Source organism: Lissotriton helveticus, chromosome 10 (genome assembly GCF_964261635.1).
Source record: "Lissotriton helveticus chromosome 10, aLisHel1.1, whole genome shotgun sequence".
Taxonomy (NCBI): domain Eukaryota; kingdom Metazoa; phylum Chordata; class Amphibia; order Caudata; family Salamandridae; genus Lissotriton; species Lissotriton helveticus.
The window spans coordinates 844,460,634-844,483,030 of NC_136071.1; positions in this window are offsets into that span (position 1 = coordinate 844,460,634).

Below are 22,397 nucleotides of genomic sequence, written 5' to 3' on the forward strand. Positions count from 1 at the left end.
ACAGTCCAGCCCGAACTGCCAAGCCATGCCATCCCTGGACCGGAAACAAGCTTCCGAGGACCGGTTTCTGGCATTCCAGCCGTCTTCAGCTCGGCTTGCTTGAATCCAGTCGCAAAGTAAGCAAGGGACTCACGTCTGAGCATACCCTGCCACACTTATGGCGGCCAAAAGCGGTACAAAAGGGGGTGGTGATGGACGGAGCATCTGAATCAATCAAACACTCACACACAGTCAAAAGATCTGGGTTTAATCCATCACCGTTCTTTAGCCCACTCTGCCACCCCAGTTCAGACATGGCTATATGCAAATCAGTCTGACCCTGTGGCTCATGGGAACAGTCCAGCCCGAACTGCCAAGCCATGCCTTCCCTGGACCGGAAACAAGCTTCTGAGGACCGGTTTCTGGCATTTCAGCCGTCTTCAGCCCGGCTTGCTTGAATCCAGTGGCAAAGTGAGCAAGGGACTCACGTCTGAGCATACCCTGCCACACTTATGGCGCCCAAAAGCGGTACAAAAGGGAGTGGTGATGGACGGAGCATCTGAATCAATCAAACACTCACTCCCAGTCAAAAGATCTGGGTTTAATCCATCACCGATCTTTAGCCCACTCTGCCACCCCAATTCAGACATGGCTATATGCAAATCTGTCTGACCCTGTGCCTCATGGGAACAGTCCAGCCCGAACTGCCAAGCCATGCTTTCCCTGGACCGGAAACAAGCTTCTGAGGACCGGTTTCTGGCATTCCAGCCGTCTTCAGCCCGGCTTGCTTGAATCCAGTGGCAAAGTGAGCAAGGGACTCACGTCTGAGCATACCCTGCCACACTTATGGCGGCCAAAAGCGGTACAAAAGGGGGTGGTGATGGACGGAGCATCTGAATCAATCAAACACTCACACCCAGTCAAAAGATCTGGGTTTAATCCATCACCATTCTTTAGCCCGCTCTGCCACCCCAGTTCAGACATGGCTATATGCAAATCAGTCTGACCCTGTGCCTCATGGGAACAGTCCAGCCCGAACTGCCAAGCCATGCCTTCCCTGGACCGGAAACAAGCTTCCGAGGACCGGTTTCTGGCATTCCAGCCGTCTTCAGCCCGGCTTGCTTGAATCCAGTGGCAAAGTGAGCAAGGGACTCACATCTGAGCATACCCTGCCACACTTATGGCGCCCAAAAGCGGTACAAAAGGGAGTGGTGATGGACGGAGCATCTGAATCAATCAAACACTCACTCCCAGTCAAAAGATCTGGGTTTAATCCATCACCGATCTTTAGCCCACTCTGCCACCCCAATTCAGACATGGCTATATGCAAATCAGTCTGACCCTGTGCCTCATGGGAACAGTCCATCCCGAACTGCCAAGCCATGCTTTCCCTGGACCGGAAACAAGCTTCCGAGGACCGGTTTCTGGCATTCCAGCGGTCTTCAGCCCGGCTTGCTTGAATCCAGTGGCAAAGTGAGCAAGGGACTCACGTCTGAGCATACCCTGCCAAACTTATGGCGGCCAAAAGCGGTACAAAAGGGGGTGGTGATGGACGGAGCATCTGAATCAATCAAACACTCACACACAGTCAAAAGATATGGGTTTAATCCATCACCGTTCTTTAGCCCACTCTGCCACCCCAGTTCAGACATGGCTATATGCAAATCAGTCTGACCCTGTGGCTCATGGGAACAGTCCAGCCCGAACTGCCAAGCCATGTCTTCCCTGGACCGGAAACAAGCTTCCGAGGACCGGTTTCTGGCATTCCAGCCGTCTTCAGCCCGGCTTGCTTGAATCCAGTGGCAAAGTGAGCAAGGGACTCACATCTGGGCCTACCCTGCCACACTCATGGCACCCAAAATCGGTACAAAAGGGAGTGGTGATGGACGGAGCATCTGAATCAATCAAACACTCACTCCCAGTCAAAAGATCTGGGTTTAATCCATCACCGATCTTTAGCCCACTCTGCCACCCCAATTCAGACATGGCTATATGCAAATCAGTCTGACCCTGTGCCTCATGGGAACAGTCCAGCCCGAACTGCCAAGCCATGCTTTCCCTGGACCGGAAACAAGCTTCTGAGGACCGGTTTCTGGCATTCCAGCCGTCTTCAGCCCCGCTTGCTTGAATCCAGTGGCAAAGTGAGCAAGGGACTCACGTCTGAGCATACCCTGCCACACTTATGGCGGCCAAAAGCGGTACAAAAGGGGGTGGTGATGGACGGAGCATCTGAATCAATCAAACACTCACACCCAGTCAAAAGATCTGGGTTTAATCCATCACCGTTCTTTAGCCCGCTCTGCCACCCCAGTTCAGACATGGCTATATGCAAATCAGTCTGACCCTGTGCCTCATGGGAACAGTCCAGCCCGAACTGCTAAGCCATGCCTTCACTGGACCGGAAACAAGCTTCCGAGGACCGGTTTCTGGCATTCCAGCCGTCTTCAGCCCGGCTTGCTTGAATCCAGTGGCAAAGTGAGCAAGGGACTCACGTCTGAGCATACCCTGCCACACTTATGGCGGCCAAAAGTGGTACAAAAGGGGGTGGTGATGGACGGAGTATCTGAATCAATCAAACACTCACACCCAGTCAAAAGATCTGGGTTTAATCCATCACCGTTCTTTAGCCCACTCTGCCACCCCAGTTCAGACATGGCTAAATGCAAATCAGTCTGACCCTGTGCCTCATGGGAACAGTCCAGCCCGAACTGCCGAGCCATGCCTTCCCTGGACCGGAAACAAGCTTCCGAGGACCGGTTTCTGGCATTCCAGCCGTCTTCAGCCCGGCTTACTTGAATTCAGTGGCAAAGTGAGTAAGGGACTCACGTCTGGCATACCCTGCCACACTTATGGCGGCCAAAAGCGGTACAAAAGAGGGTGGTGATGGACGGAGCATCTGAATCAATGAAACACTCACACCCAGTCAAAAGATCTGGGTTTAATCCATCACCGTTCTTTAGCCCACTCTGCCACCCCAGTTCAGACATGGCTATATGCAAATCAGTCTCACCCTGTGCCTCATGGGAACAGTCCAGCCCGAACTGCCAAGCCATGCCATCCCTGGACCGGAAACAAGCTTCCGAGGACTGGTTTCTGGCATTCCAGCCGTCTTCAGCCCGGCTTGCTTGAATTCAGTGGCAAAGTGAGAAAGGCACTCCCGTCTGAGCATACCCTGCCACACTTATGGCAGCCAAAAGCGGTACAAAAGGGGGTGGTGATGGACGGAGCATCTGAATCAATCAGACACTCACACCCAGTCAAAAGATCTGGGTTTAATCCATCACCGTTCTTTAGCCCACTCTGCCACCCCAGTTCAGACACGGCTATATGCAAATCAGTCTGACCCTGTGCCTCATGGGAACAGTCCAGCCCGAACTGCCAATACATGCCTTCCCTGGACCGGAAACAAGCTTCCGAGGACCGGTTTCTGGCATTCCAGCCGTCTTCAGCCCAGCTTGCTTGAATCCAGTGGCAAAGTGAGCAAGGGACTCACGTCTGAGCATACCCTGCCACACTTATGGCGGCCAAAAGTGGTACAAAAGGGGGTGGTGAAGGACGGAGCATCTGAATCAATCAAACACTCACACCCAGTCAAAAGATCTGGGTTTAATCCATCACCGTTCTTTAGCCCACTCTGCCACCCCAGTTCAGACATGGCTATATGCAAATCAGTCTGACCCTGTGCCTCATGGGAACAGTCCAGCCTGAACTGCCAAGCCATGCCTTCCCTGGACCGGAAACAAGCTTCCAAGGACCGGTTTCTGGCATTCCATCCGTTTTCAGCCCGGCTTGCTTGAATCCAGTGGCAAAGTGAGCAAGGGACTCACGTCTGAGCATACCCTGCCACACTTATGGCGGCCAAAAGCAGTACAAAAGAAGGTGGTGATGGACGGAGCATCTGAATCAATCAAACACTCACTCCCAGTCAAAAGATCTGGGTTTAATCCATCACCGTTCTTTAGCCCACTCTGCCACCCCAGTTCAGACATGGCTATATGCAAATCAGTCTGACCCTGTGCCTCATGGGAACAGTCCAGCCCGAACTGCCAAGCCATGCCTTCCCTGGACTTGAAACAAGCTTCCGAGGACCGGTTTCTGGCATTCCAGCCGTCTTCAGCCCGGCTTGCTTGAATCCAGTGGCAAAGTGAGCAAGGGACTCACGTCTGAGCATACCCTGCGACACTTATGGCGGCCAAAAGCGGTACAAAAGGGGGTGGTGATGGTCGGAGCATCTGAATCAATCAAACGCACACACCATCAAAATATCTGGGATTAATCCATCACCATTCTTTAGCCCACTCTGCCACCCCAGTTCAGACACGGCTATATGCAAATCAGTCTGACCCTGTGCCTCATGGGAACAGTCCAGCCCGAACTGCCAAGACATGCCTTCCCTGGACCGGAAACAAGCTTCCGAGGACCGATTTCTGGCATTCCAGCCGTCTTCAGCCCGGCTTGCTTGAATCCAGTGGCAAAGTGAGCAAGGGACTCACGTCTGAGCATACCCTGCCACACTTATGACGGCCAAAAGCGGTACAAAAGGGGGTGGTGAAGGACGGAGCATCTGAATCAATCAAACACTCACACCCAGTCAAAAGATCTGGGTTTAATTCATCACCGTTCTTTAGCCCACTCTGCCACCCCAGTTCAGACATGGCTATATGCAAATCAGTCTGACCCTGTGCCTCATGGGAACAGTCCAGCCTGAACTGCCAAGCCATGCCTTCCCTGGACCGGAAACAAGCTTCCGAGGACCGGTTTCTGGCATTCCAGCCGTCTTCAGCCCGGCTTGCTTGAATTCAGTGGCAAAGTGAGCAAGGGACTCACGTCTGAGCATACCCTGCCACACTTATGGTGGCCAAAAGCGGTACAAAAGGGGGTGGTGATGGACGGAGCATCTGAATCAATCAAACACTCACTCCCAGTCAAAAGATCTGGGTTTAATCCATCACCGTTCTTTAGCCCACTCTGCCACCCCAGTTCAGACATGGCTATATGCAAATCAGTCTGACCCTGTGCCTCATGGGAACAGTCCAGCCCGAACTGCCAAGCCATGCCTTCCCTGGACTGGAAACAAGCTTCCGAGGACCGGTTTCTGGCATTCCAGCCGTCTTCAGCCCGGCTTGCTTGAATCCAGTGGCAAAGTGAGCAAGGGACTCACGTCTAAGCATACCCTGCCACACTTATGGCGGCCAAAAGCGGTACAAAAGGGGGTGGTGATGGTCGGAGCATCTGAATCAATCAAACGCACACACCATCAAAATATCTGGGTTTAATCCATCACCATTCTTTAGCCCACTCTGCCACCCCAGTTCAGACATGGCTATATGCAAATCAGTCTGACCCTGTGCCTCATGGGAACAGTCCAGCCCGAACTGCCAAGCCATGCCTTCCCTGGACCGGAAACAAGCTTCCGAGGACCGGTTTCTGGCATTCCAGCCGTCTTCAGCCCGGCTTGCTTGAATCCAGTGGCAAAGTGAGCAAGGGACTAACGTCTGGGCATACCCTGCCACACTTATGGCGGCCAAAAGCGGTACAAAAGGGGGTGGTGATGGACGGAGCATCTGAATCAATCAAACACTCACTCCCAGTCAAAAGATCTGGGTTTAATCCATCACCGTTCTTTAGCCCACTCTGCCACCCCAGTTCAGACATGGCTATATGCAAATCAGTCTGACCCTGTGCCTCATGGGAACAGTCCAGCCTGAACTGTCAAGCCATGCCTTCCCTGGACCGGAAACAAGCTTCCGAGGACCGGTTTCTGGCATTCCAGCCGTCTTCAGCCCGGCTTGCTTGAATCCAGTGGCAAAGTGAGCAAGGGACTCACGTCTGAGCATACCCTGCCACACTTATGACGGCCAAAAGCGGTACAAAAGGGGGTGGTGATGGACGGAGCATCTGAATCAATCAAACACTCACACCCAGTCAAAAGATCTGGGTTTAATCCATCACCGTTCTTTAGCCCACTCTGCCACCCCAGTTCAGACATGGCTATATGCAAATCAGTCTGACCCTGTGCCTCATGGGAACAGTCCAGCCCGAACTGCCAAGCCATGCCTTCCCTGGACCGGAAACAAGCTTCCGAGGACCGGTTTCTGGCATTCCAGCCGTCTTCAGCCCGGCTTGCTTGAATCCAGTGGCAAAGTGAGCAAGGGACTAACGTCTGGGCATACCCTGCCACACTTATGGTGGCCAAAAGCGGTACAAAAGGGGGTGGTGATGGACGGAGCATCTGAATCAATCAAACACTCACTCCCAGTCAAAAGATCTGGGTTTAATCGATCACCGTTCTTTAGCCCACTCTGCCACCCCAGTTCAGACATGGCTATATGCAAATCAGTCTGACCCTGTGCCTCATGGGAACAGTCCAGCCCGAACTGCCAAGCCATGCCTTCCCTAGACTGGAAACAAGCTTCCAAGGACCGGTTTCTGGCATTCCAGCCGTCTTCAGCCCGGCTTGCTTGAATCCAGTGGCAAAGTGAGCAAGGGACTCACGTCTGAGCATACCCTGCCACACTTATGGCGGCCAAAAGCGGTACAAAAGGGGGTGGTGATGGTCGGAGCATCTGAATCAATCAAACGCACACAAAATCAAAATATCTGGGTTTAATCTATCACCATTCTTTAGCCCACTCTGCCACCCCAGTTCAGACATGGCTATATGCAAATCAGTCTGACCCTGTGCCTCATGGGAACAGTCCAGCCTGAACTGTCAAGCCATGCCTTCCCTGGAACGGAAACAAGCTTCCGAGGACCGGTTTCTGGCATTCCAGTCGTCTTCAGCCCAGCTTGCTTGAATCCAGTGGCAAAGTGAGCAAGGGACTCACGTCTGAGCATACCCTGCCACACTTATGACGGCCAAAAGCGGTACAAAAGGGTGTGGTGATGGACGGAGCATCTGAATCAATCAAACACTCACACCCAGTCAAAAGATCTGGGTTTAATCCATCACCGTTCTTTAGCCCACTCTGCCACCCCAGTTCAGACATGGCTATATGCAAATCAGTCTGACCCTGTGCCTCATGGGAACAGTCCAGCCCGAACTGCCAAGCCATGCCTTCCCTGGACCGGAAACAAGCTTCCGAGGACCGGTTTCTGGCATTCCAGCCGTCTTCAGCCCGGCTTGCTTGAATCCAGTGGCAAAGTGAGCAAGGGACTAACGTCTGGGCATACCCTGCCACACTTATGGCGGCCAAAATCGGTACAAAAGGGGGTGGTGATGGACAGAGCATCTGAATCAATCAAACACTCACACCCAGTCAAAAGATCTGGGTTTAATCCATCACCGTTCTTTAGCCCACTCTTCCACCCGGGTTCAGACATGGCTATATGCAAATCAGTCTGACCCTGTGCCTCATGGGAACAGTGCAGCCCGAACTGCCAAGCCATGCCTTCCCTGGACTGGAAACAAGCTTCCGAGGACCGGTTTCTGGCATTCCAGCCGTCTTCAGCCCGGCTTGCTTGAATCCAGTGGCAAAGTGAGTAAGGGACTCACGTCTGAGCATACCCAGCCACACTTATGACGGCCAAAAGCGGTACAAAAGGGGGTGGTGATGGACGGAGCATCTGAATCAATCAAACACTCACACCCAGTCAAAAGATCTGGGTTTAATCCATCACCGTTCTTTAGCCCACTCTGCCACCCCAGTTCAGACATGGCTATATGCAAATCAGTCTGACCCTGTGCCTCATGGGAACAGTCCAGCCCGAACTGCCAAGCCATGCCTTCCCTGGACAAGGAAACAAGCTTCCGAGGACCGGTTTCTGGCATTCCAGCCGTCTTCAGCCCGGCTTGCTTGAATCCAGTGGCAAAGTGAGTAAGGGACTCACGTCTGAGCATACCCTGCCACACTTATGGCGGCCTAAAGCGGTACAAAAGGGGGTGGTGATGGACGGAGCATCTGAATCAATCAAACACTCACACCCAGTCAAAAGATCTGGGTTTAATCCATCACCGTTCTTTGGCCCACTCTGCCACCCCAGTTCAGACATGGCTATATGCAAATCAGTCTCACCCTGTGCCTCATGGGAACAGTCCAGCCCGAACTGCCAAGCCATGCCATCCCTGGACCGGAAACAAGCTTCCGAGGACTGGTTTCTGGCATTCCAGCCGTCTTCAGCCCGGCTTGCTTGAATTCAGTGGCAAAGTGAGAAAGGGACTCCCGTCTGAGCATACCCTGCCACACTTATGGCGGCCAAAAGCGGTACAAAAGGGGGTGGTGATGGACGGAGCATCTGAATCAATCAAACACTCACACCCAGTCAAAAGATCTGGGTTTAATCCATCACCATTCTTTAGCCCGCTCTGCCACCCCAGTTCAGACATGGCTATATGCAAATCAGTCTGACCCTGTGCCTCATGGGAACAGTCCAGCCCGAACTGCCAAGCCATGCCTTCCCTGGACCGGAAACAAGCTTCCGAGGACCGGTTTCTGGCATTCCAGCCGTCTTCAGCCCGGCTTGCTTGAATCCAGTGGCAAAGTGAGCAAGGGACTCACATCTGAGCATACCCTGCCACACTTATGGCGCCCAAAAGCGGTACAAAAGGGAGTGGTGATGGACGGAGCATCTGAATCAATCAAACACTCACACCCAGTCAAAAGATCTGGGTTTAATCCATCACCGATCTTTAGCCCACTCTGCCACCCCAGTTCAGACACGGCTATATGCAAATCAGTCTGACCCTGTGCCTCATGGGAACAGTCCAGCCCGAACTGCCAAGCCATGCTTTCCCTGGACCGGAAACAAGCTTCCGAGGACCGGTTTCTGGCATTCCAGCGGTCTTCAGCCCGGCTTGCTTGAATCCAGTGGCAAAGTGAGCAAGGGACTCACGTCTGAGCATACCCTGCCACACTTATGGCGGCCAAAAGCGGTACAAAAGGGGGTGGTGATGGACGGAGCATCTGAATCAATCAAACACTCACACACAGTCAAAAGATATGGGTTTAATCCATCACCGTTCTTTAGCCCACTCTGCCACCCCAGTTCAGACATGGCTATATGCAAATCAGTCTGACCCTGTGCCTCATGGGAACAGTCCAGCCTGAACTGCCAAGCCATGCCTTCCCTGGACCGGAAACAAGCTTCCGAGGACCGGTTTCTGGCATTCCAGCCGTCTTCAGCCCGGCTTGCTTGAATCCAGTGGCAAAGTGAGCAAGGGACTCACGTCTGAGCATACCCTGCCACACTTATGGCGGCCAAAAGCAGTACAAAAGAAGGTGGTGATGGACGGAGCATCTGAATCAATCAAACACTCACTCCCAGTCAAAAGATCTGGGTTTAATCCATCACCGTTCTTTAGCCCACTCTGCCACCCCAGTTCAGACATGGCTATATGCAAATCAGTCTGACCCTGTGCCTCATGGGAACAGTCCAGCCCGAACTGCCAAGCCATGCCTTCCCTGGACTTGAAACAAGCTTCCGAGGACCGGTTTCTGGCATTCCAGCCGTCTTCAGCCCGGCTTGCTTGAATCCAGTGGCAAAGTGAGCAAGGGACTCACGTCTGAGCATACCCTGCGACACTTATGGCGGCCAAAAGCGGTACAAAAGGGGGTGGTGATGGTCGGAGCATCTGAATCAATCAAACGCACACACCATCAAAATATCTGGGATTAATCCATCACCATTCTTTAGCCCACTCTGCCACCCCAGTTCAGACACGGCTATATGCAAATCAGTCTGACCCTGTGCCTCATGGGAACAGTCCAGCCCGAACTGCCAAGACATGCCTTCCCTGGACCGGAAACAAGCTTCCGAGGACCGATTTCTGGCATTCCAGCCGTCTTCAGCCCGGCTTGCTTGAATCCAGTGGCAAAGTGAGCAAGGGACTCACGTCTGAGCATACCCTGCCACACTTATGACGGCCAAAAGCGGTACAAAAGGGGGTGGTGAAGGACGGAGCATCTGAATCAATCAAACACTCACACCCAGTCAAAAGATCTGGGTTTAATTCATCACCGTTCTTTAGCCCACTCTGCCACCCCAGTTCAGACATGGCTATATGCAAATCAGTCTGACCCTGTGCCTCATGGGAACAGTCCAGCCTGAACTGCCAAGCCATGCCTTCCCTGGACCGGAAACAAGCTTCCGAGGACCGGTTTCTGGCATTCCAGCCGTCTTCAGCCCGGCTTGCTTGAATTCAGTGGCAAAGTGAGCAAGGGACTCACGTCTGAGCATACCCTGCCACACTTATGGTGGCCAAAAGCGGTACAAAAGGGGGTGGTGATGGACGGAGCATCTGAATCAATCAAACACTCACTCCCAGTCAAAAGATCTGGGTTTAATCCATCACCGTTCTTTAGCCCACTCTGCCACCCCAGTTCAGACATGGCTATATGCAAATCAGTCTGACCCTGTGCCTCATGGGAACAGTCCAGCCCGAACTGCCAAGCCATGCCTTCCCTGGACTGGAAACAAGCTTCCGAGGACCGGTTTCTGGCATTCCAGCCGTCTTCAGCCCGGCTTGCTTGAATCCAGTGGCAAAGTGAGCAAGGGACTCACGTCTAAGCATACCCTGCCACACTTATGGCGGCCAAAAGCGGTACAAAAGGGGGTGGTGATGGTCGGAGCATCTGAATCAATCAAACGCACACACCATCAAAATATCTGGGTTTAATCCATCACCATTCTTTAGCCCACTCTGCCACCCCAGTTCAGACATGGCTATATGCAAATCAGTCTGACCCTGTGCCTCATGGGAACAGTCCAGCCCGAACTGCCAAGCCATGCCTTCCCTGGACCGGAAACAAGCTTCCGAGGACCGGTTTCTGGCATTCCAGCCGTCTTCAGCCCGGCTTGCTTGAATCCAGTGGCAAAGTGAGCAAGGGACTAACGTCTGGGCATACCCTGCCACACTTATGGCGGCCAAAAGCGGTACAAAAGGGGGTGGTGATGGACGGAGCATCTGAATCAATCAAACACTCACTCCCAGTCAAAAGATCTGGGTTTAATCCATCACCGTTCTTTAGCCCACTCTGCCACCCCAGTTCAGACATGGCTATATGCAAATCAGTCTGACCCTGTGCCTCATGGGAACAGTCCAGCCTGAACTGTCAAGCCATGCCTTCCCTGGACCGGAAACAAGCTTCCGAGGACCGGTTTCTGGCATTCCAGCCGTCTTCAGCCCGGCTTGCTTGAATCCAGTGGCAAAGTGAGCAAGGGACTCACGTCTGAGCATACCCTGCCACACTTATGACGGCCAAAAGCGGTACAAAAGGGGGTGGTGATGGACGGAGCATCTGAATCAATCAAACACTCACACCCAGTCAAAGATCTGGGTTTAATCCATCACCGTTCTTTAGCCCACTCTGCCACCCCAGTTCAGACATGGCTATATGCAAATCAGTCTGACCCTGTGCCTCATGGGAACAGTCCAGCCCGAACTGCCAAGCCATGCCTTCCCTGGACCGGAAACAAGCTTCCGAGGACCGGTTTCTGGCATTCCAGCCGTCTTCAGCCCGGCTTGCTTGAATCCAGTGGCAAAGTGAGCAAGGGACTAACGTCTGGGCATACCCTGCCACACTTATGGTGGCCAAAAGCGGTACAAAAGGGGGTGGTGATGGACGGAGCATCTGAATCAATCAAACACTCACTCCCAGTCAAAAGATCTGGGTTTAATCGATCACCGTTCTTTAGCCCACTCTGCCACCCCAGTTCAGACATGGCTATATGCAAATCAGTCTGACCCTGTGCCTCATGGGAACAGTCCAGCCCGAACTGCCAAGCCATGCCTTCCCTAGACTGGAAACAAGCTTCCAAGGACCGGTTTCTGGCATTCCAGCCGTCTTCAGCCCGGCTTGCTTGAATCCAGTGGCAAAGTGAGCAAGGGACTCACGTCTGAGCATACCCTGCCACACTTATGGCGGCCAAAAGCGGTACAAAAGGGGGTGGTGATGGTCGGAGCATCTGAATCAATCAAACGCACACACCATCAAAATATCTGGGTTTAATCTATCACCATTCTTTAGCCCACTCTGCCACCCCAGTTCAGACATGGCTATATGCAAATCAGTCTGACCCTGTGCCTCATGGGAACAGTCCAGCCTGAACTGTCAAGCCATGCCTTCCCTGGAACGGAAACAAGCTTCCGAGGACCGGTTTCTGGCATTCCAGTCGTCTTCAGCCCAGCTTGCTTGAATCCAGTGGCAAAGTGAGCAAGGGACTCACGTCTGAGCATACCCTGCCACACTTATGACGGCCAAAAGCGGTACAAAAGGGTGTGGTGATGGACGGAGCATCTGAATCAATCAAACACTCACACCCAGTCAAAAGATCTGGGTTTAATCCATCACCGTTCTTTAGCCCACTCTGCCACCCCAGTTCAGACATGGCTATATGCAAATCAGTCTGACCCTGTGCCTCATGGGAACAGTCCAGCCCGAACTGCCAAGCCATGCCTTCCCTGGACCGGAAACAAGCTTCCGAGGACCGGTTTCTGGCATTCCAGCCGTCTTCAGCCCGGCTTGCTTGAATCCAGTGGCAAAGTGAGCAAGGGACTAACGTCTGGGCATACCCTGCCACACTTATGGCGGCCAAAATCGGTACAAAAGGGGGTGGTGATGGACAGAGCATCTGAATCAATCAAACACTCACACCCAGTCAAAAGATCTGGGTTTAATCCATCACCGTTCTTTAGCCCACTCTTCCACCCGGGTTCAGACATGGCTATATGCAAATCAGTCTGACACTGTGCCTCATGGGAACAGTGCAGCCCGAACTGCCAAGCCATGCCTTCCCTGGACTGGAAACAAGCTTCCGAGGACCGGTTTCTGGCATTCCAGCCGTCTTCAGCCCGGCTTGCTTGAATCCAGTGGCAAAGTGAGTAAGGGACTCACGTCTGAGCATACCCAGCCACACTTATGACGGCCAAAAGCGGTACAAAAGGGGGTGGTGATGGACGGAGCATCTGAATCAATCAAACACTCACACCCAGTCAAAAGATCTGGGTTTAATCCATCACCGTTCTTTAGCCCACTCTGCCACCCCAGTTCAGACATGGCTATATGCAAATCAGTCTGACCCTGTGCCTCATGGGAACAGTCCAGCCCGAACTGCCAAGCCATGCCTTCCCTGGACAAGGAAACAAGCTTCCGAGGACCGGTTTCTGGCATTCCAGCCGTCTTCAGCCCGGCTTGCTTGAATCCAGTGGCAAAGTGAGTAAGGGACTCACGTCTGAGCATACCCTGCCACACTTATGGCGGCCTAAAGCGGTACAAAAGGGGGTGGTGATGGACGGAGCATCTGAATCAATCAAACACTCACACCCAGTCAAAAGATCTGGGTTTAATCCATCACCGTTCTTTGGCCCACTCTGCCACCCCAGTTCAGACATGGCTATATGCAAATCAGTCTCACCCTGTGCCTCATGGGAACAGTCCAGCCCGAACTGCCAAGCCATGCCATCCCTGGACCGGAAACAAGCTTCCGAGGACTGGTTTCTGGCATTCCAGCCGTCTTCAGCCCGGCTTGCTTGAATTCAGTGGCAAAGTGAGAAAGGGACTCCCGTCTGAGCATACCCTGCCACACTTATGGCGGCCAAAAGCGGTACAAAAGGGGGTGGTGATGGACGGAGCATCTGAATCAATCAAACACTCACACCCAGTCAAAAGATCTGGGTTTAATCCATCACCGTTCTTTAGCCCACTCTGCCACCCCAGTTCAGACACGGCTATATGCAAATCAGTCTGACCCTGTGCCTCATGGGAACAGTCCAGCCCGAACTGCCAAGACATGCCTTCCCTGGACCGGAAACAAGCTTCCGAGGACCGGTTTCTGGCATTCCAGCCGTCTTCAGCCCAGCTTGCTTGAATCCAGTGGCAAAGTGAGCAAGGGACTCACGTCTGAGCATACCCTGCCACACTTATGGCGGCCAAAAGTGGTACAAAAGGGGGTGGTGAAGGACGGAGCATCTGAATCAATCAAACACTCACACCCAGTCAAAAGATCTGGGTTTAATCCATCACCGTTCTTTAGCCCACTCTGCCACCCCAGTTCAGACATGGCTATATGCAAATCAGTCTGACCCTGTGCCTCATGGGAACAGTCCAGCCTGAACTGCCAAGCCATGCCTTCCCTGGACCGGAAACAAGCTTCCGAGGACCGGTTTCTGGCATTCCATCCGTCTTCAGCCCGGCTTGCTTGAATCCAGTGGCAAAGTGAGCAAGGGACTCACGTCTGAGCATACCCTGCCACACTTATGGCGGCCAAAAGCGGTACAAAAGAAGGTGGTGATGGACGGAGCATCTGAATCAATCAAACACTCACTCCCAGTCAAAAGATCTGGGTTTAATCCATCACCGTTCTTTAGCCCACTCTGCCACCCCAGTTCAGACATGGCTATATGCAAATCAGTCTGACCCTGTGCCTCATGGGAACAGTCCAGCCCGAACTGCCAAGCCATGCCTTCCCTGGACTTGAAACAAGCTTCCGAGGACCGGTTTCTGGCATTCCAGCCGTCTTCAGCCCGGCTTGCTTGAATCCAGTGGCAAAGTGAGCAAGGGACTCACGTCTGAGCATACCCTGCCACACTTATGGCGGCCAAAAGCGGTACAAAAGGGGGTGGTGATGGTCGGAGCATCTGAATCAATCAAACGCACACACCATCAAAATATCTGGGATTAATCCATCACCATTCTTTAGCCCACTCTGCCACCCCAGTTCAGACACGGCTATATGCAAATCAGTCTGACCCTGTGCCTCATGGGAACAGTCCAGCCCGAACTGCCAAGACATGCCTTCCCTGGACCGGAAACAAGCTTCCGAGGACCGGTTTCTGGCATTCCAGCCGTCTTCAGCCCGGCTTGCTTGAATCCAGTGGCAAAGTGAGCAAGGGACTCACGTCTGAGCATACCCTGCCACACTTATGACGGCCAAAAGCGGTACAAAAGGGGGTGGTGAAGGACGGAGCATCTGAATCAATCAAACACTCACACCCAGTCAAAAGATCTGGGTTTAATTCATCACCGTTCTTTAGCCCACTCTGCCACCCCAGTTCAGACATGGCTATATGCAAATCAGTCTGACCCTGTGCCTCATGGGAACAGTCCAGCCTGAATTGCCAAGCCATGCCTTCCCTGGACCGGAAACAAGCTTCCGAGGACCGGTTTCTGGCATTCCAGCCGTCTTCAGCCCGGCTTGCTTGAATTCAGTGGCAAAGTGAGCAAGGGACTCACGTCTGAGCATACCCTGCCACACTTATGGTGGCCAAAAGCGGTACAAAAGGGGGTGGTGATGGACGGAGCATCTGAATCAATCAAACACTCACTCCCAGTCAAAAGATCTGGGTTTAATCCATCACCGTTCTTTAGCCCACTCTGCCACCCCAGTTCAGACATGGCTATATGCAAATCAGTCTGACCCTTTGCCTCATGGGAACAGTCCAGCCCGAACTGCCAAGCCATGCCTTCCCTGGACTGGAAACAAGCTTCCGAGGACCGGTTTCTGGCATTCCAGCCGTCTTCAGCCCGGCTTGCTTGAATCCAGTGGCAAAGTGAGCAAGGGACTCACGTCTAAGCATACCCTGCCACACTTATGGCGGCCAAAAGCGGTACAAAAGGGGGTGGTGATGGTCGGAGCATCTGAATCAATCAAACGCACACACCATCAAAATATCTGGGTTTAATCCATCACCATTCTTTAGCCCACTCTGCCACCCCAGTTCAGACATGGCTATATGCAAATCAGTCTGACCCTGTGCCTCATGGGAACAGTCCAGCCCGAACTGCCAAGCCATGCCTTCCCTGGACCGGAAACAAGCTTCCGAGGACCGGTTTCTGGCATTCCAGCCGTCTTCAGCCCGGCTTGCTTGAATCCAGTGGCAAAGTGAGCAAGGGACTAACGTCTGGGCATACCCTGCCACACTTATGGCGGCCAAAAGCGGTACAAAAGGGGGTGGTGATGGACGGAGCATCTGAATCAATCAAACACTCACTCCCAGTCAAAAGATCTGGGTTTAATCCATCACCGTTCTTTAGCCCACTCTGCCACCCCAGTTCAGACATGGCTATATGCAAATCAGTCTGACCCTGTGCCTCATGGGAACAGTCCAGCCTGAACTGTCAAGCCATGCCTTCCCTGGACCGGAAACAAGCTTCCGAGGACCGGTTTCTGGCATTCCAGCCGTCTTCAGCCCGGCTTGCTTAAATCCAGTGGCAAAGTGAGCAAGGGACTCACGTCTGAGCATACCCTGCCACACTTATGACGGCCAAAAGCGGTACAAAAGGGGGTGGTGATGGACGGAGCATCTGAATCAATCAAACACTCACACCCAGTCAAAAGATCTGGGTTTAATCCATCACCGTTCTTTAGCCCACTCTGCCACCACAGTTCAGACATGGCTATATGCAAATCAGTCTGACCCTGTGCCTCATGGGAACAGTCCAGCCCGAACTGCCAAGCCATGCCTTCCCTGGACCGGAAACAAGCTTCCGAGGACCGGTTTCTGGCATTCCAGCCGTCTTCAGCCCGGCTTGCTTGAATCCAGTGGCAAAGTGAGCAAGGGACTCACGTCTGAGCATACCCTGCCACACTTATGACGGCCAAAAGCGGTACAAAAGGGGGTGGTGAAGGACGGAGCATCTGAATCAATCAAACACTCACACCCAGTCAAAAGATCTGGGTTTAATTCATCACCGTTCTTTAGCCCACTCTGCCACCCCAGTTCAGACATGGCTATATGCAAATCAGTCTGACCCTGTGCCTCATGGGAACAGTCCAGCCTGAACTGCCAAGCCATGCCTTCCCTGGACCGGAAACAAGCTTCCGAGGACCGGTTTCTGGCATTCCAGCCGTCTTCAGCCCGGCTTGCTTGAATTCAGTGGCAAAGTGAGCAAGGGACTCACGTCTGAGCATACCCTGCCACACTTATGGTGGCCAAAAGCGGTACAAAAGGGGGTGGTGATGGACGGAGCATCTGAATCAATCAAACACTCACTCCCAGTCAAAAGATCTGGGTTTAATCCATCACCGTTCTTTAGCCCACTCTGCCACCCCAGTTCAGACATGGCTATATGCAAATCAGTCTGACCCTGTGCCTCATGGGAACAGTCCAGCCCGAACTGCCAAGCCATGCCTTCCCTGGACTGGAAACAAGCTTCCGAGGACCGGTTTCTGGCATTCCAGCCGTCTTCAGCCCGGCTTGCTTGAATCCAGTGGCAAAGTGAGCAAGGGACTCACGTCTAAGCATACCCTGCCACACTTATGGCGGCCAAAAGCGGTACAAAAGGGGGTGGTGATGGTCGGAGCATCTGAATCAATCAAACGCACACACCATCAAAATATCTGGGTTTAATCCATCACCATTCTTTAGCCCACTCTGCCACCCCAGTTCAGACATGGCTATATGCAAATCAGTCTGACCCTGTGCCTCATGGGAACAGTCCAGCCCGAACTGCCAAGCCATGCCTTCCCTGGACCGGAAACAAGCTTCCGAGGACCGGTTTCTGGCATTCCAGCCGTCTTCAGCCCGGCTTGCTTGAATCCAGTGGCAAAGTGAGCAAGGGACTAACGTCTGGGCATACCCTGCCACACTTATGGCGGCCAAAAGCGGTACAAAAGGGGGTGGTGATGGACGGAACATCTGAATCAATCAAACACTCACTCCCAGTCAAAAGATCTGGGTTTAATCCATCACCGTTCTTTAGCCCACTCTGCCACCCCAGTTCAGACATGGCTATATGCAAATCAGTCTGACCCTGTGCCTCATGGGAACAGTCCAGCCTGAACTGTCAAGCCATGCCTTCCCTGGACCGGAAACAAGCTTCCGAGGACCGGTTTCTGGCATTCCAGCCGTCTTCAGCCCGGCTTGCTTAAATCCAGTGGCAAAGTGAGCAAGGGACTCACGTCTGAGCATACCCTGCCACACTTATGACGGCCAAAAGCGGTACAAAAGGGGGTGGTGATGGACGGAGCATCTGAATCAATCAAACACTCACACCCAGTCAAAAGATCTGGGTTTAATCCATCACCGTTCTTTAGCCCACTCTGCCACCCCAGTTCAGACATGGCTATATGCAAATCAGTCTGACCCTGTGCCTCATGGGAACAGTCCAGCCCGAACTGCCAAGCCATGCCTTCCCTGGACCGGAAACAAGCTTCCGAGGACCGGTTTCTGGCATTCCAGCCGTCTTCAGCCCGGCTTGCTTGAATCCAGTGGCAAAGTGAGCAAGGGACTAACGTCTGGGCATACCCTGCCACACTTATGGCGGCCAAAAGCGGTACAAAAGGGGGTGGTGATGGACGGAGCATCTGAATCAATCAAACACTCACTCCCAGTCAAAAGATCTGGGTTTAATCGATCACCGTTCTTTAGCCCACTCTGCCACCCCAGTTCAGACATGGCTATATGCAAATCAGTCTGACCCTGTGCCTCATGGGAACAGTCCAGCCCGAACTGCCAAGCCATGCCTTCCCTAGACTGGAAACAAGCTTCCAAGGACCGGTTTCTGGCATTCCAGCCGTCTTCAGCCCGGCTTGCTTGAATCCAGTGGCAAAGTGAGCAAGGGACTCACGTCTGAGCATACCCTGCCACACTTATGGCGGCCAAAAGCGGTACAAAAGGGGGTGGTGATGGTCGGAGCATCTGAATCAATCAAACGCACACACCATCAAAATATCTGGGTTAAATCTATCACCATTCTTTAGCCCACTCTGCCACCCCAGTTCAGACATGGCTATATGCAAATCAGTCTGACCCTGTGCCTCATGGGAACAGTCCAGCCTGAACTGTCAAGCCATGCCTTCCCTGGAACGGAAACAAGCTTCCGAGGACCGGTTTCTGGCATTCCAGCCGTCTTCAGCCCAGCTTGCTTGAATCCAGTGGCAAAGTGAGCAAGGGACTCACGTCTGAGCATACCCTGCCACACTTATGACGGCCAAAAGCGGTACAAAAGGGTGTGGTGATGGACGGAGCATCTGAATCAATCAAACACTCACACCCAGTCAAAAGATCTGGGTTTAATCCATCACCGTTCTTTAGCCCACTCTGCCACCCCAGTTCAGACATGGCTATATGCAAATCAGTCTGACCCTGTGCCTCATGGGAACAGTCCAGCCCGAACTGCCAAGCCATGCCTTCCCTGGACCGGAAACAAGCTTCCGAGGACCGGTTTCTGGCATTCCAGCCGTCTTCAGCCCGGCTTGCTTGAATCCAGTGGCAAAGTGAGCAAGGGACTAACGTCTGGGCATACCCTGCCACACTTATGGTGGCCAAAATCGGTACAAAAGGGGGTGGTGATGGACAGAGCATCTGAATCAATCAAACACTCACACCCAGTCAAAAGATCTGGGATTAATCCATCACCGTTCTTTAGCCCACTCTTCCACCCCAGTTCAGACATGGCTATATGCAAATCAGTCTGACCCTGTGCCTCATGGGAACAGTCCAGCCCGAACTGCCAAGCCATGCCTTCCCTGGACAACGAAACAAGCTTCCGAGGACCGGTTTCTGGCATTCCAGCCGTCTTCAGCCCGGCTCGCTTGAATCCAGTGGCAAAGTGAGTAAGGGACTCATGTCTGAGCATACCCTGCCACACTTATGGCGGCCTAAAGCGGTACAAAAGGGGGTGGTGATGGACGGAGCATCTGAATCAATCAAACACTCACACCCAGTCAAAAGATCTGGGTTTAATCCATCACCGTTCTTTAGCCCACTCTGCCACCCCAGTTCAGACATGGCTATATGCAAATCAGCCTGACCCTGTACCTCATGGGAACAGTCCAGCCCGAACTGCCAAGCCATGCCATCCCTGGACCGGAAACAAGCTTCCGAGGACCGGTTTCTGGCATTCCAGCCGTCTTCAGCTCGGCTTGCTTCAATCCAGTCGCAAAGTGAGCAAGGGACTCACGTCTGAGCATACCCTGCCACACTTATGGCGGCCAAAAGCGGTACAAAAGGGGGTGGTGATGGACGGAGCATCTGAATCAATCAAACACTCACACCCAGTCAAAAGATCTGGGTTTAATCCATCACCGTTCTTTAGCCCGCTCTGCCACCCCAGTTCAGACATGGCTATATGCAAATCAGTCTGACCCTGTGCCTCATGGGAACAGTCCAGCCCGAACTGCCAAGCCATGCCTTCACTGGACCGGAAACAAGCTTCCGAGGACCGGTTTCTGGCATTCCAGCCGTCTTCAGCCCCGCTTGCTTGAATCCAGTGGCAAAGTGAGCAAGGGACTCACGTCTGAGCATACCCTGCCACACTTATGGCGGCCAAAAGCGGTACAAAAGGGGGTGGTGATGGACGGAGCATCTGAATCAATCAAACACTCACACCCAGTCAAAAGATCTGGGTTAAATCCATCACCGTTCTTCAGCCCGCTCTGCCACCCCAGTTCAGACATGGCTATATGCAAATCAGTCTGACCCTGTGCCTCATGGGAACAGTCCAGCCTGAAATGCCAAGCCATGCCTTCACTGGACCGGAAACAAGCTTCCGAGGACCGGTTTCTGGCATTCCAGCCGTCTTCAGCCCGGCTTGCTTGAATCCAGTGGCAAAGTGAGCAAGGGACTCACGTCTGAGCATACCCTGCCACACTTATGGAGGCCAAAAGCGGTACAAAAGGGGGTGGTAATGGACGGAGTATCTGAATCAATCAAACACTCACACCCAGTCAAAAGATCTGGGTTTAATCCATCACCGTTCTTTAGCCCACTCTGCCACCCCAGTTCAGACATGGCTATATGCAAATCAGTCTGACCCTGTGGCTCATGGGAACAGTCCAGCCCGAACTGCCAAGCCATGCCTTCCCTGGACCGGAAACAAGCTTCCGAGGACCGGTTTCTGGCATTCCAGCCGTCTTCAGCCCGGCTTGCTTGAATCCAGTGGCAAAGTGAGCAAGGGACTCACATCTGAGCCTACCCTGCCACACTTGTGGCGCCCAAAAGCGGTACAAAAGGGAGTGGTGATGGACGGAGCATCTGAATCAATCAAACACTCACTCCCAGTCAAAAGATCTGGGTTTAATCCATCACCGATCTTTAGCCCACTCTGCCACCCCAGTTCAGACATGGCTATATGCAAATCAGTCTGACCCTGTGCCTCATGGGAACAGTCCAGCCCGAACTGCCAAGCCATGCCTTCACTGGACCGGAAACAAGCTTCCGAGGACCGGTTTCTGGCATTCCAGCCGTCTTCAGCCCGTCTTGCTTGAATCCAGTGGCAAAGTGAGCAAGGGACTCACGTCTGAGCATACCCTGCCACACTTATGGCGGCCAAAAGTGGTACAAAAGGGGGTGGTGATGGACGGAGTATCTTAATCAATCAAACACTCACACCCAGTCAAAAGATCTGGGTTTAATCCATCACCGTTCTTTAGCCCACTCTGCCACCCCAGTTCAGACATGGCTATATGCAAATCAGTCTGACCCTGTGCCTCATGGGAACAGTCCAGCCCGAACTGCCAAGCCATGCCTTCCCTGGACCGGAAACAAGCTTCCGAGGACCGGTTTCTGGCATTCCAGCCGTCTTCAGCCCGGCTTGCTTGAATCCAGTGGCAAAGTGAGTAAGGGACTCACGTCTGGCATACCCTGCCACACTTATGGCGGCCAAAAGCGGTACAAAAGGGGGTGGTGATGGACGGAGCATCTGAATCAATCAAACACTCACACCCAGTCAAAAGATCTGGGTTTAATCCATCACCGTTCTTTAGCCCACTCTGCCACCCCAGTTCAGACATGGCTATATGCAAATCAGTCTCACCCTGTGCCTCATGGGAACAGTCCAGCCCGAACTGCCAAGCCATGCCATCCCTGGACCGGAAACAAGCTTCCGAGGACTGGTTTCTGGCATTCCAGCCGTCTTCAGCCCGGCTTGCTTGAATTCAGTGGCAAAGTGAGAAAGGGACTCCGGTCTGAGCATACCCTGCCACACTTATGGCGGCCAAAAGCGGTACAAAAGGGGGTGGTGATGGACGGAGCATCTGAATCAATCAAACACTCACACCCAGTCAAAAGGTCTGGGTTTAATCCATCACCGTTCTTTAGCCCACTCTGCCACCCCAGTTCAGACACGGCTATATGCAAATCAGTCTGACCCTGTGCCTCATGGGAACAGTCCAGCCCGAACTGCCAAGACATGCCTTCCCTGGACCGGAAACAAGCTTCCGAGGACCGGTTTCTGGCATTCCAGCCGTCTTCAGCCCGGCTTGCTTGAATCCAGTGGCAAAGTGAGCAAGGGACTCACGTCTGAGCATACCCTGCCACACTTATGGCGGCCAAAAGTGGTACAAAAGGGGGTGGTGAAGGACGGAGCATCTGAATCAATCAAACACTCACACCCAGTCAAAAGATCTGGGTTTAATCCATCACCGTTCTTTAGCCCACTCTGCCACCCCAGTTCAGACATGGCTATATGCAAATCAGTCTGACCCTGTGCCTCATGGGAACAGTCCAGCCTGAACTGCCAAGCCATGCCTTCCCTGGA